At 39.0% G+C, this 16193-nt stretch overlaps 1 protein-coding gene across 1 annotated transcript in view; it reads left to right on the forward strand.

The window, feature by feature from the left end:
- The first annotated feature begins 12132 nt into the window (after nucleotides 1-12132).
- The window catches only part of LOC149788555 (uncharacterized), a 42119-nt gene continuing 38058 nt past the window's right edge, over nucleotides 12133-16193 (forward strand). The window contains exon 1 of the mRNA XM_089974589.1: nucleotides 12133-12565. The gene's annotated coding sequence lies outside the window, so the exon portion shown is untranslated. The remainder of the gene's footprint in view (nucleotides 12566-16193) is intronic.

Genomic DNA, 16193 nt, shown 5'->3' on the forward strand with positions numbered 1-16193 from the left:
ATATGCATGGAACTTTGATGATACTATAAAATCAATATCATCATTGACTTAAAAATATGCATGGAACTTCGATGATACTATAAAATCAATATCATCATTGACTTAAAAATATGCATGGAACTTCGATGATACTATAAAATCAGTATCATAATTGACTTAAAAATATACATGGAACTTTGATGAAACTATAAAATCAATATCATCATTGACTTAAAAATATGCATGGAACTTTGATGATACTATAAAATCAATATCATCATTGACTTAAAAATATGCATGGAACTTTGATGATACTATAAAATCAATATCATCATTGACTTAAAAATATGCATGGAACTTTGATGATACTATAAAATCAATATCATCATTGACTTAAAAATATACATGGAACTTTGATGATAAAATCAATATCATCATTGACTTAAAAATATGCATGGAACTTTGACGATAAAATCAATATTTGGATTAGTCAGCTGCTGAACAAGCCCAAAATGTAAGAAGCCCAAAATGATCTGAAAATCAAAATCTGTGTATGGCTGTTTGTTGTGACCCATCAACTAGAACTTGGTCTTCCTTCCCACACACATTTTGAATACTGAATGACCCCTGACCATATTGAAATGAAACACAACTCATCTCTTTTCAAAGATGAACATTTTTCTTCAGAGATAACTTTAATTTGCAGGCAGTTCAATGAAGAACTCTAAATATACCAGTCATACTGGCACAAGAGGTGACTTCCATTTCTGCTGTGATAACACAATTACTTTTCCCACCATACAGCAAATAAATTGTTTTGATTTTCTTATGAAAGATAAAAATTTCCTTGGTTTTGAAGCCGACATGTTAACACATTTCAATTTGACAGAGAGTGTGACTGAAGTATGACAAGTATAATCAAGATATGAAATACTTAAACATCATTTATTATGATATGCATTATCTAAACACTGCTTTGCTCATCAAACAAAAGAAGTTATCAATTTGCATACTTCAAGTGGTCACTACTGACATGCTCCGCTGATCACCTAAGTTGTTGTTATTGTTATGGGTTTATACCATTTTTCAGCATAAGATGGAGGAATAACCTGGGAAAACCCTAGAAAGAACAACCACTGGCAAGCTTTCTCATGTACCCCCATTGGCTGAGCCTGAGACTGGAACCCATGCAGACAGGTGAGATGGTGGTGATCTGTAATAGCGAGTGCTTTAGACCACTAATCCACTCTGACCACTTGTCAGGGTGAAACCATTGACTGGTTACAAAACACCGGGCTGCAGACCACTGAAGGTAGTTGACCAATTAAATACAGGGCATTTATATCTGGAATATTCTGGAAGGAAATTAGAATGACTGTTGTGACCAGTAAATAATACAATCATGCAAGTTAGAGAACTTTTAATTCATACTCTATGGTGATTCAAAGCCAGGTCTATGGGAAATAGGCACCCATCTCCTTGCCTGCACACATGAGCCCATATTCCCTCACAACTAAGCACATATCATCCAAAAATGATGTTGCTTAATCGTTGTTATATACACTTGTGCATAGCAGGCACACTCGCATGATGACCTAGTAATTGATTCTCATCTATTTACACAGTCATTTTGGATTCATGTGAAAGAAATCAAGGTATCATCATCATTGGTGGCTCAATCTCAAGAAACCATGCAAATAGTGCCCTTGGAGTGTCGTCTGTCTCGGGTTTCAACATCGTCTGCTGTGGCTGTGCAGGGCTATGCACAAGTGACAGTCCCTGTTGCAGTTGGTGCAGACATACTGGGAAATCTGAGTTGCTGAGGTTGCTGATGTGTTCTTCTTTCTCTCACGGTTCTCTGCTGCCAGCTAGCCTTTGCTCACATCAGCGACTGCTATGCCCTTTCTACCATCAGTCTCCAGGTTCCTCAGTCCTTGGCCTGCACTTCCCAGCCATCAGCTGAAATGTCACATGCCAGCTAGTGCCAGTGGCCAGCTGTCCATATAGGATGTCCTTTGGCAGCCTTCCATCCTCCATGCGTCGGGTTGGCTTCAGCATGCAGCCCTGCTTCACGCCACTGTTGATGGGGGAGGAATAAGGAGGATCTGTCATACAGATCTGTTCCCTTCATATCAGCATGGAAAGAGATTATCATGCTACAGAGTTTTTGGGGGCAACTGATCTTACTGAGAAGTTCAAATAAGTCCTTCCTGCTGACCAGATCGAAAGCCTTGGTGAGGTTGATGAACATCATGTAGAGTGGATGATCTTGCTGACTCTGCTCTTCTCTTGGAGTTGTCGAAGGGAGAAGATCATGTCTGTTGTCAACTTGCCTGCTCTGAAGCCACGTGTGGATTCTGGGTACACACAGTCTGCCAGCAGCTGCAGCCTAATGAGTATGATGTGGGCGTAAACTTTGCCAATGATGCTCATGAGTGAGATCCCTCTTAATTATCCCAGTCACTGCGGTCGCCCTTGTTTTTGTAAAGGGTCACAATCGTGGTATTGCACGTGTCTTGGGGGACTGTTCCTTCGTCTCTTATGTCACGTGTTTAGGCTCGAATAAACAGTAACACAAGAAAGTGAAAACAAAAAGCGTTGAAAAAATACAATAATTTATTTTTCTGGAAAAATTCTGTAAAAATAAAAAAATATGAATTTATGGTTTTATAGAATTAAATCCAAAAAAAAATCCAAGAATAAAATTTTAGTTGTCCTAATAACAAAATGTTCTACTGATTTCATGTACGAATCCCGACGAAGAATCCAAGATGGAAGATGATGACGTATGCTGCAATATGTAGTATTGAAATATACAGTTCCTTGTAGAAACAAGAATCATCACTCCGGTTTCTGATAGCTGAATAATTTTTTATCAAAAGCTGTCCGTGTTCAATAATTTTACATGAGCACAATTTTTCCCAGAAAAGTAACAGAATTAATCCTTTTGAATCCATGTAATTTGTAATAACTCCAAACAGCACATTGCATACAACTTCTAGTGTAAGAAAAGGCCCAGCTGCAACTTAGAATAACTCTCTAAAACAGCGGTTATATGATCTTGTAAAACGTAAACAAGGGGTCACGTGATCATCTGGAAATTTATAGAAGCTAAATACATGTTAAAAAGTACATCTACCCAGTGTGACCCTGACGAAAACCAATCATTTTACTCTTATAAATAATACAAAAAATTATTTACATCTTAATCCCGACGTCCCATTATGACCTCGACAACAACTAACCATTTTAAAACAAAATAGAACTTGTGTACGATGGTTGCTACAAATTTTGAAACAAGGTCAGGATTTAGATCAACACCTGGTATTTATAACCAGTCATGGTCAAACTACTTTCTGAAAAAAATATCTCTAGTGAATAAAGTTACAATATCATATAATGAAAAATAAAAAAAAATTAAAACTGACAAACAATTGAATTGAAATAAATATATATTAAATCAGATATAATTAAATCGAATATACATAACACCTCCCAGCGAGGAAGAGTAGCTCGTTTCCTCCATGATGAGCAGTTTCTTTATGATGTTAAGTGCCGCATCGGTGACTGACGTTTCTCTGAGTAGTGCTCTACCCATCTGGTCATCTGTTGCGTACAGTCTGTGATCTTCTTACCCGTCAGAGGTTTCAGAGGGCGACCCCTTTCACTGTAGGGCCTAGAGCCTTCTAGATGCCACTATACTTACCTGGGATGTTTCCAGACTCGGCACTGCGCTGGATTCCTTCAAACAGTTGTTGCCAGAAATCGCTCGCGCACTGTCTAGTGATGTGTTGGGTGATGCTTCGGGCACTTCTGAGAGCAGCAAACGTCCATTCATTGGGGCGTTTTTTGTAAGCTATGAAGGCTTTTGTTTGTCCTCGATTATTGGTTCCATCCTGAAAAGGTATGCATTGCACCAGTCCTGACTGGGTAATTCCTTCTTGCCAAACGTGGACATGGTTGTGCTGTAGATGGCACCCTTCAAGGCATTCCACATGGCTGTGGCATCGTACTCTGGCAGGTCCTGGAGAGCCTGGTCCAGGGTAACTCATACTCCTGCACCTTGGAGGGGACCGACATCTGCGCAGTGTTGATGTGAGGGTGACCTTTTGATTTTGAGTGGTTTTGTGTGTGTGGCAGTAGGCGCACCCTGCTGCTTACAAGAGCATGATCAGAGTCGCAGTCAGCACTGTGGTATCATCTGGTTGAGAGGATGATGTTAAGAGCAGAGCGCCTGGTGATGACCAAGTCAAGTTAGTGCCATTAGTGTTAATGAGACCTGGGGTGTATCCATGCCAATTTGTGTTGTGGCTTACTCTTGAAGAAGGTGTTTGTATTGCACAGGTCATGGTAGGTGCACAGCTCCTATAGTCTCTGGCCGTTTTGTTGTGGTCTTTCCAGTACCATGACGTCCGAGGCAGGTAGGCCATAACTCGTGGTCCGCACCTACTCTGGCATTAAAGTCGACGAGGAGGAATAGTGGTTTGTCTTTGGGGTATCCGTTGATCTGTTCATCCAGCTTCCCACAGATCTGATCCTTTGTGTCTTCGGAAGACGTGAGGATTGGGGTGTAGACACTGAGGATAGTGACAGGACCTGCAACAGTGGCGAGGCGGATGGACAAGATACACTTAGTGCCCCTAACGGAGGCTCAGCCGAGACCAGGTGGGTATTCTCAGGGCTCCTCAGGTTCTCAACCCTTCCAGAAGAAGGTGTAGTTTTTCTCTCTAATGGAGCTGCTAGAGGCCAGCCTATTTTCCTGGTGCACATCTATGCTGACATTAAGTCTGGTGAGCTCTCTATCGATGATGGCAATCTTCCTTGTGTCGTCCACCTCCCTGAGGTCATCAAGATGGCTGCCATCCACATCATTTCCAAAATTTCAGATCAGCACTGTTTTCATTAAAACAGCCATTGGTTGCGTAGTCAATTTTCGGTGCCAATGTTGCATAGATATTGATTTGTCTTTCAATATGGTTGCCACTGTGATCTTTTTGAATTTTTTAAAAATCTCTTTAGCTATCTCCAGTGACCTTTTGTTGGTTCTAGATGACCATGGTACAGATTTGACATCCCGTTTTTATGTAAACTTTTCCATTAACTTTGTTTTGGTTCCGAGTTGGTGGACAGACTGAGCTTTAGATTCTTTCTTAGTTGGATGACATACTTATCGATCACTCCTTTCATAGCATGTAATTAGTCTGAATCGTTGTATAATGTCTTGTGAACACCGCAACATTAATAAATAGGAGCAAATTTCAGCCAAGCCTAGTGTCATTGTTTATTTCAGAACTAGTGTGAATCAGATTAATAATCCATTTTTATTGACAATGGAGCCAATGTCACAGACTGTATTCTTCAATGAACATGGGAAAATGGTGACAGGGATATTTATACAAATGGATTTTAACCAAACTTTGTGTTACATTTCAACGAATGGTTGATAGTTACCACTCTAATATTGAGTTTAATATCAAAGATTGTAACTCTGGGCTCTCTGTAAAAGGATTTCAAATACTGGTATAGTGTCCATTCTCTTTACTGTGGTCTTGATAAAATGAATAAGAAAATATAGATTCTCACTGGCTTTTCGGGGGCAAGTTTTTATATTTAAGGGAGGCAACTCAGTTTAACTAAATGATCAGACACGATGATAGTTATGTCACTTGGTTTATATTCAAGTAGTGTTTCAAATGTGAATATACATTTTTTGATATGTAAAAAAAATGCATACAGTATAAAGATTATTTGGATCTTTATGTAAAATAACAACGAATAGCAATATATCAGTCCTTTTATACGATGGAAAAAACAAGTTTATTTGTCATTTGAATTATAATGGCATGTGTACAATTCAGATGAATACTAATAATGGAATGAAAGCCAGCTAAGTGTATCCAAATATCTGGAATGAGAGGCTTATTGATAGACTGGACCAACCAAAGACTGCCATCGTATGTATAATGCAAAATAACTATACTGACAATGCATTCAACATTGTTGGGCTTGATTATTTTTTATTATGGAATGAGAGGCTTATTGATAGACTGGACCAACCAAAGACTGCCATCGTATGTATAATGCAAAATAACTATACTGACAATGCATTCATCATTGTTGGGCTTGATTATTTTTTATTATGGAATGAGAGGCTTATTGATAGACTGGACCAACCAAAGACTGCCATCGTATGTATAATGCAAAATAACTATACTGACAATGCATTCATCATTGTTGGGCTTGATTATTTTTTATTATGGAACAAGAGGCTTATTGATAGATTGGACCAACCAAAGACTGCCATCGTATGTATAATGCAAAATAACTATACTGACAATGCATTCATCATTGTTGGGCTTGATTATTTTTTATTATGGAACAAGAGGCTTATTGATAGACTGGACCAACCAAAGACTGCCATCGTATGTATAATGCAAAATAACTATACTGACAATGCATTCATCATTGTTGGGCTTGATTATTTTTTATTATGGAATGACAGGCTTATTGATAGACTGGACCAACCAAAGACTGCCATCGTATGTATAATGCAAAATAACTATAATGATAATACCTTTATCGACTTTCTCCTTGCAAGGTGGTTGGATCATGTGAGAGCAACAAGCATAGGATTTTCAAAAATTGCCACAAGGATTTGTTTTGGCACGTTAACCAGTATCAGCCACAATCGCGCGATGACCAAACATGTAAGTAGTAATTTCATCAGGGAATATCCATCGCTTGCTTGGTATCCAGTGGCAACAAACTCGCTTTGGTGCATCGGCTTACATCCGTACGATGCTTCTTGAATCGGATTATATGTGCGGTGTGGGCGAATTAACGACGGCCTCGAAGGCATGTCAAGGAAAGTTCGTGTTTGAGACCTTTCTGCAATTCGTGTTTGAGATCTTTCACCCGTGGAACACCTTTGGAATTCTTCATGTTCTTAGAGCCGACCAAAATCGAGTATAGTTTGGGCCGGAGTAACACACATTCTTCGATCGGTTTACCCGAACTTTCGTCTTTGAACCACCTTTTCTTTGGCGTTACTAAACAACGAATGTTCTTTCAGATACTTGCTCGTATCAAATTCTTTGACCAAACCTGGTTGTGCCATGTCCGCGTACACATCGTTTTTGGTGATGTGCATTAGCTCATAGTCATTGTTGGTGTACACCATATTGACACAATCTTGAAAAACGGTTTGATTTTGCCATAGTAAAACTGGTACATAAGCAGCTCCGAAACGTTTAGCAAAGACGACCCCACCTAGATCGGTTTGGTCAATTTGAGCTTTAAGTTTTGTTTCTACTGTGAACTGCAAATAGTCAATCATCAAAAACTTTTCTGGACTCAAACGCAGGGTCCGCAATGAGCCTTCGCAGTCTGTCCTACTTCCTATTTTCACGGACAAGATCGATGCATATACGTTTGCGCAGATTTTCCATGGTTGTCCCAAGCACGACAGTGTTCAAGACCTTGAAAAGTCCTTCTCAATGTCATTTGCAAGTAGGTCTGTATTCATCTGAACGAACAGGGACATTGAGCATGCTGACTAAATTTGAGCTTTCTATGCAGTTTGGTCATACGCATGCCCACTCGTAAGTACAACTGCAGATTTCCCATGTGCAGTACATAGTTATGTTTGCTCGTGAGACTTTATACGAGTTTGGTGCATTAGATGTACTCTGATACGAAGACAACAAGAACCTATCACAAACATCGCCTCTGGAGTCAGCCGATAATTTTCTTGTTTCGTATCCGTGACCACCGCGAATGTTCTGATCGTGCACGTCATTTTGGACATCAGTGTGCACAGGATCGATTCACTGAAATCCACCCACCGGAAGTGGCTGAATCATGGCCTAACCATACATATTGTTGTTATAGAGATACATCATGTAACGGTTGGCGTCAGCGGGTTATACCCAGACATATAGGGGTTGTTGGCGCAAGCGTATTTGTGACTTGACATGGATATTCCGCCACAAAGCAATCGCTTGATAAATAAATGTTGGTCAATGCCCGCGTGCAAATTCCAGTTCGATTTTGATCTTTAACAGCAATGCATTTCAGCCCACGCTCGGTGACGAAACGAAATGGGTTGGATCGAGCTTGTGCAAATGCATGGACGTGTCACACAATGTCTCAAATACTTGCGCGAGCAACAATATATCCGTACCCAGATACAGATCGTGATAGTCGTTGAGTTTTCTGCCCTCATATGCAGACCATACTTTCTTTGAGGCGGAAATACCTTCAAGTGACAACTATGAATAAAACGCTTGGATCGGTGGTAGCTGAGTTTTTTTTATATTTCTCCAGTCGTTCATGTACTCGTACGGATATAGCCTTTTTATCGTGATCAATTCCGTATTGGTTGGACATTGTTAGGAGTGATTTAGAAGTCCTCCCCCGTCAGAGTGCTCGTTAAGGTCTCCTGAGACGAATTCCTAAATTGGATCGAATCGATGAACTGCAATTGTCCAACCGAAACGTCATGTATTTTACCATGCTGTGGGCATCTGTGAGTCGGGTGACGGTCTTTCTGTACATTGGGAGGTAGTGTCAGTGGTTAAAAGCCTTTTCATAAGCGAACACATTAACATCGATACTTAGGTTAAGTGTTTCAGATTTCTTCAGTTTGGTTTTTGGTAACTTGCACGGGAAACTCAAAACCACCAAAGTTTAGTTTACCCAGGTGGTGCCGTTATTTTCGAGGCATGTCTTGATTGTCACTATGAATCCACGGAGCATTAGTTTTGAATCCATTCTGGTCACAACTAAGCGGGATAACCAGATGAGCGTCGAGGACAATGTCTGCTTTGACTCACGCGTCATGTAACTCCACTACAATTTATGGAATCAAATTTTGTCAACAGTTGTCGAGCGTCTTTGCCTGGTTCGTAGGTGTGCGGAATAATAGCTGTGATTTTCCAACTCACTATTACGTTTTTAAAATTTGAATCCGGATACTTATGATTGTGGAGTTTTTGCACGAATATATTCAGCCACTTCAGTACGGTAGTAGAGGCGTGACGACGTTTTAGTTATTCCTCAGTACGATGACGGATTTGTTCATACTAGTCTGCTATCGCAAGGATGGCCTTTTTTGCGCCTCTGGCCATTCGGGTACTGCGCTAATGCGCAAATTGTCTTATTTATTTTATCGTGGCTTTGTTGGTTGCTGCTGCAGTGGCACTGGTAACCCGTTTTAGTGGAAATATTTGTTGATTCAGCGCAAAGATGGGCCTCATTAATTCAAGTACTTCTGTTCACTCTTATTACATGGTATGTGTCTACCAGGCTGCCGTGGGGGCTGTTTTAACTGTGCCACTGCAGGGGTGTTTGTCTTAAGGGTAGGGCAAATCAGGTTTCTAATTGGGAAATTGTGTCGATGGTTCATTTTATTTTGGGTATTTTGTGTGGATTAGAAACTGCAATCGCTTCAATCCTGGTGATTATTTTCTCTATTTATTTTATGGTATCTTTTTGTGCTTGTACATGGCCAGCCACATGCTCTTGTGTTTTTGCTTTTTGTCTGCGCAATTTATGTAGCTCACGAACAGACCCACGTGGCTGGCAAAGTTCATTAGGTGATTGGACTCCTATATAACATTTCAAGCAGGTTCTTGCCCCAAGGCCTTTGCATAACACGTGCGTGTGTGTTTGACAGTACTCGTAATGGCATGACCTGGCACATGGTTAGTATGTTCCAAGCAGATAACTTTGCATTTGTTGCGTCTCAATGCCACGGAGCTTCCTATTTACATACGTGCGTTTGTCTAATTGACAAACACAGAAATTCATTTCAGGAATATCCCTGTGCAGCTCTTTTGTTTTTTATTTGCATCAGATGGTACTCTGATTTCTAGGCTATGTGGATAGCATGCTTTACAGACTCCATTACGCGACTTTATAGCATCTCGAAATTTCAAATCAGTTTTTTTCTTTCTTCAGAAACAATGGTCTTTTGTGTAAATTGCTCTGCACACACGAATAAGATGAATTGCAGTCAAATATCATATCAAGCCATCCTTGCGCTCAAAGTATATGTCAGTAAGTACATCATAAATGCGAATACGGCTAGACTTTGTGTATTTATATGCAATGTCATCAATTATCTTGGAGTGTTGGTAAATTTCCTCAGTCGTTTTTGCTTAGTCGCTTTTAGCAAGAGCTTCCTAAAATTGTTTCATTTGCTTGCCTCTCTATCTTCATCTATGTAATAATGTTTGTATGTCCACTTAAGAGAAGCGAGTTCGCATGTCATTCTTATATTTAAGGCCTCAAAGCTTTTGTTTAATTAGCCTGCTCTTGAGCATATTTATCATTACAGCTGGAAGAGATATCACTAGAATTATCTAAAATTCCAGACTCAGCGGGTGAATTATTAATATTTCTTTTCTTTTGTGACTCTACTTTTCCACGCAATATATTCTGCAAATTCTTAGTTTTCTTTGTTCATAAATCTGCCCCCATTTATTCCGTTCCATTTCTAAGGCCACGCCCAAGTTAATCAATTTATCAGTAGGTTCAGGACAAAATTCGGAAAATGCGTATATCTTATGTGGCTTCATTAATTAACCCGTATGAAGAATTCAGTTGTTACAGTGTTATCAGTTTTCTCTCATATATTTGATAGTCTCAGTCCTTTGACAGTCTAATTCAATTTTTTAGAGACGCGTTCAAAAAAGCTTGGCAGTCTATCGCTTAAGTATCAGACTTATATAAACAAAACGGCCGCAGCTTATTTTCAATTTACAATTATTAATGGTAATTTTGTAGGTATTGATGTAACATTCAATACACAGCCTCCGTATGTTGTATATTTACGATTAAGAATGTAGTCTTGGCAAATAAGCCTGCAGCATATGTTTATTGATAGCTATCATAGACTTGCCTGCCTGCGTATATCGTCAGTTACTCTGTGAAGGATTTTCGTTTCCACACTCATTGCAGACTAGAGTACGGTTTGCCTTATTCGTTATCCTAAAGAAATACGAACATCAATGCGAGACTCTAACCCCATGACTGACTGACTCACTTCACTTGTGTGTTTGCCTCTGGAGGTTCCACCTCCAGTGCTACAAAAAAAAAAAGTGAACCACATACAACGACCTACATAAGTGATAACTATATCATGGGGATAGAAGCGAGATCGGGTGAAATGACTGGCACGAAGTGAAAGGTCAAAACCGTTAGTTTCATACTACTCCCTATCCGGACTAATCGCGTCTATGCATAACACGCACACGCACTTCTAACTAATTCCGGTTTCAGTGGCACAACTATCACATAATAATACAATCTCTGTCTGAAGAATGTTTAACTTTCAACAATACTACTTTCTGAGGACCTAGCAGTATGGTCATTTAAAAATGTAGGCCTAATGGTTGCACCCGTGTCATGCGTATTAAACGCTCGTTTCCCTTTTCGCCCAGCACCTGTTACATTGATAAGTGCGTCCTTGTTAGATAACAGTCGACATTTTTTGTCGTAGTTCAGTTAATGCTGATGTAACATATTCGTTGGCGAAAGTAACCGCGATGGTATCAACGGTGAATTCCACTACGTCGTCACATAAACAATCCACGAGTGATTTTCGCATTTTCGCTGATTTTGTAGTTGGTATTGGCACATTAGTGTGGCCTCAACTATTAATTTCTATTTGGCTCTAAACTAGATCATATTTCAGTGTACACTAGTTTTTGTTAACAGGCCACTGATTTCAATCTAGATCTTTTAGAAAAGTGAAGAGACTGTAACCCAGGCTACCGGTTCCCATATCTGATGTATTATATACGGCTGATTATGTGTTATTAGAAGTATGGATACAATTAAATAGTAATATCTTTCTCAGTGTTTAAATGTATTGATTTTAATCCATTAGTATAAGGGTAATGTTAGGGTTACTTTATTATCATTAATGACATTCGTTTAGGATTCAGGGTGAATTACTGCTTCAGTGATCTCCTCTGTCTCGTACGCGTCACTAGAATGTTCACTTATGATGGACGGTGTAATTCGCTCACAAGTGATCAGTATCAATGTACTGGATCATATTCACGGTATCAGATACATGGCATGTTGGGATAAGCCTTTTCTATACTCTAACTTCAAAGTCAGGGCAATTTTTGGGACTCCGCCTCCCAAGTTTTCCTGAATTGAACTATTTCAACCAGTCTCATAATAAATGAACATTTTAGCGGACCGTAATAAAAGTATGACATCGCTGTATTTGAAAACGAAACTCTGTACACACAACATTAATTTGCGATTGTAAACATGTGTAGTTTGGGTTGACTGGTATTGTAATAGAAAAGAGGATAGGAGACATCGTTGTGCGGATGGAGAAACACGTATCATTTTGCAACACCTTGTTGACAGCTTTACGCACATTCAGCAATGTCGTCAGAATGCAACGTGATACGAAGATGTCCGTGCCCTTCAAACCACAATGAAAAGTTATTGTATGTTGTACATGGAGTGGAACCGAGTTCAAATTGCACTATTTTTGTACTGTCAGTCATCTCAGTGTGGATTTAGGCTGCAGTGCTTCTTTCATTCAACCATCTATTCAGCGGTAAGTTTCAAGTCTCTTCCTCATTTCAACTTAATGTAATGAGCATATATTTTCGAACCTCGTTTCTGGCTTATTTGAACTGTCAGCCGTCATTGGGTAACATAAATATTGCATCCTAAGAAAGAGCTATGACCTCGAGAGCATTGCACTATCCGTGTTTGCAGTACATGAGTGAGTCTGGATCATGGCTGTTTGAAATATCATTTAAAGATTATTTTAAGGGTATATCACTCAGCATAAAACTTTGACGATAGAATGATTTTGATCCTACATTCACTATTTCTTGAAGTTGTTTGATTATTCACTTCTAATTTGTAAAATCAAATCCTATATTAATGCACATTGTCTTTTCAAAAGTCGTAAACGAACTGTGCATAAAAGTGTATTGATATTAACGATGGCGGATTTTAATAGCGTATAAACTATAACATGTACTGTAACACGAACTTAACTGGACACAGCGTAGACACTTCCTGGCAAATTAAGCGTAAAGTGATATCTGAATCAGTTCCCGGGTGTGGGCTGGATGGGGGGGGGGGGGGGGGGGGGGGCGGGAGCTCCGGTGGAGTAAAGTGAAGTTTAATTTCAATCTTTTAAAAGTTACACATCGGTAGACAGTACAGGTGTTACAAAATAAATACAAAACTAGGTATCTGTATACATATAATATATGCATATTCATGTATTCCACACGTGATTCTTTCTCTCTCTCTCTCTCTCTCTCTCTCTCTCTCTCTCTCTCTCTCTCTCTGTTTGTGTGTGGCAGCGATTACCATATTAAATGTCTGACAACTGTATTAACTCGGATTATTGATGATTCTTACAGACCTGTAGATTGCTCTATAAAGGATTCATGATACCACCCTGTAAGGGTGATTGAAACAAAAATCTCCCTTGAAAGTTATAGACCGCTTACTTTTTCTGTCTGAAACGATTTATGCACGTTTGGTCCCATGGTTCGAAGACAATAATCGTAACATTCCTAATTCTGAGTAACATGTATACCAGAAGGAGCAGTCAGCACAATACAACGTAAACATGGGTTCACCTGTATTTGCTACTTTCTCGTTGCAAAAAGATAAGGGCTTCAATTTGTGGGACAGAGTGGTACTGTTTAAGTTATTCGCTTTGAAAATTCAGGCAAATTTGCTTTTGATAATTCTAAATATGTATGCAAACTTTACAAAATAGAATGGTTGTCAATGAGCACGTTTCTGAATGGTTCCCTTTTTGCCAAGTGGTGAGACAACGATGCGTTTTATAATCTTGATGTTGACAATATTTGTAAATGCCTAAATGTACTTGAGACATAGATCGGATCGATAGCTGTAGGAAATCCAACCCTAGCTCACGATTTCTCACTTCCTTTTTCCCATCCTACCAATCAGAAAAACCTGATTTATATCGCATATGCCTACAGCAGCAAGTGTCCTATGTTGTTATTTTAGGCCCGAAATACAAGAACTATATAAATATGAAATTGCACCTCGCGTTTGCTGGTTCTTAACACATTTGTGGCAAAGATCGCATACAAGAACATGAACTGCATTTAATGTGTTGTTAAGCTGGACATTAAAGCAAGCAGAAATTGAGTGTAGAAAAATTATTTTTTTGTTGTTGACAAATTGTGTGTGATGGGTGATAATGTAAATGCGAAAAGTATGTTTAGTATTGGGTAATATCACTTCATTATTTCCAAACGTGTGTGTTAGGCTGTTTCCAAACGTGTGTGTTAGACTGTTTTTACACGTGTATTAGGCTATTTTTACGCGTGAGTGTTAGGCTACTTTTACACGCGTGTTAGGCTTTTCACACGCATATCTTAGGCTATTTTCACACGTGTGTTTGTCTATTTTCACACGTGTGTGTTAGGTTATTTTCACACGTACGTCTTAGGTTAAAGATGCCATTATTCTGACATTTCAGATAAATAAACTCCCAAAGAACTTGTAAGGTCGAACAGTCGAACATTGCTGGATTTTACAATATACTTAGGAGAGGTAGTCTGTCTAATGAAACCGATTTGACACGTTTTTCTTCATTACCTGAATAACTGAGACCTGTCTCTGTATGGCAGTCAGCTAAAATACGGCCTTCTTCACATGGCAAGGGTCCATTCTGTAGCATCTTCTCAAAGCATGCACCTTTGGGATCTGGCGATTTACTATTTTGAATATTATCGATACACCGATCAGCTCGGAAGTCACATATGTATTTATAGGTTACTGCATTTGTATGGGAAAATATGAACGCGTTTTTTGGATGTAAATACTGCATGACCTTGGGAGTGTAGTATATCTATCCGACAAAACGAGTTCCTTTATGTACGTGAATGCAATATGAAGGTGTGGAATATCGTAAAATACTGAACGATTCTGACAGTGTAAAGTTAATGGAGAATAAAATGAGCATATAAGAAAATAGTGTTATTGCGTCTCTATGGTCTTAAAATACGTAATAGAAAAGAACGAAAACTAGCAGGTTTTGAGCAATTTAACATCTCTTTTATTTCTCTGAAAAAAGTGAATAATTTAAAAGAAATTGCAGTATTGCGAATTAAATCCTATATAGTCAGAAAAGTTCTCCCACCAGTCTTGAAGAATAAGATTCTAATTAAATTCCAGTGATGTTTTAAATAATTATTACATACTTATCAGGGGCCCCGAGTGGCCGAGTGGTCTAAAGCGCTCGCCGTTACGGATCACTGCCATCTCACCTCTGTCTGCGTGAGTTCGAGTCTCAGCCTCGGCTAACGTTGGTACGTGAGAAAGCCTGCCAGTAGCTTCTCGTGGGTCGGTGGTTCTTCCCGGGGTTTTCCAGGGTTATTCCTCCACCAATTATACTAGCCGCCATGTATAGCCTATCTTGTGCTGAAAAATGGCGTTAAACCCTACAACAACAACAACAACATACTTATCTTTTTACTCTGTTTACTTTACATTGCCAGAATCGTTCAGTAATTCGCGATACTGATCACCTTAATACTGCACGATACGTGCGTCTAAAAATAGTATAGTGTATTAGGAACTACTTTGTAAATAAAACATGTACACTCATGTAGTAGGTGCATTAGATGTAAGTTTATTAGATTCGTTTGTGGATGAACGAAAGAAGATGTTTAATCTATTTGAAAGTAGACATAATAAAGTGAATGATGTGGACTAGTTTACTGAGTCACAAATGAAACTTTAAAAGAAGCAAATGAATGAATATGATATTCGCAATGTCCACAACAAACGTGAAAGACACAGTATTGAAAATAACGTCCCGATCACTTAAACAGTTATATAGGAGAAATGTTCGTAACTTTTCGTTAATAGAAGGATTATACTATGAACAGTGTTCTATGGGGTCTATCCAATAACATAGAAAAGCATATTTAAGCCAGCGGCTATCGCATATCTATAAGAAACTATCCATTTTAAAGGTCAATGTACTAAACTGAGGAACAAATGCAACTGAAGGATTTGATAGAAACGTAAAGGCCTCAGAGCCAATAAGCCAAGACAACGAAAAAACTGTATTTCAACTGGCTGAACGGACTGTCACGCATACAAGCTACTTTGCAATTTTCCACGTTAACTTTTTAAAATAATGTTGCGGATTTAGGCTAGCGATTTACGCCATA

This window comes from Sinohyriopsis cumingii, chromosome 11 (assembly GCF_028554795.1).
Source record: "Sinohyriopsis cumingii isolate HCF-2022 chromosome 11, ASM2855479v2, whole genome shotgun sequence".
NCBI lineage: Eukaryota > Metazoa > Mollusca > Bivalvia > Unionida > Unionidae > Sinohyriopsis > Sinohyriopsis cumingii.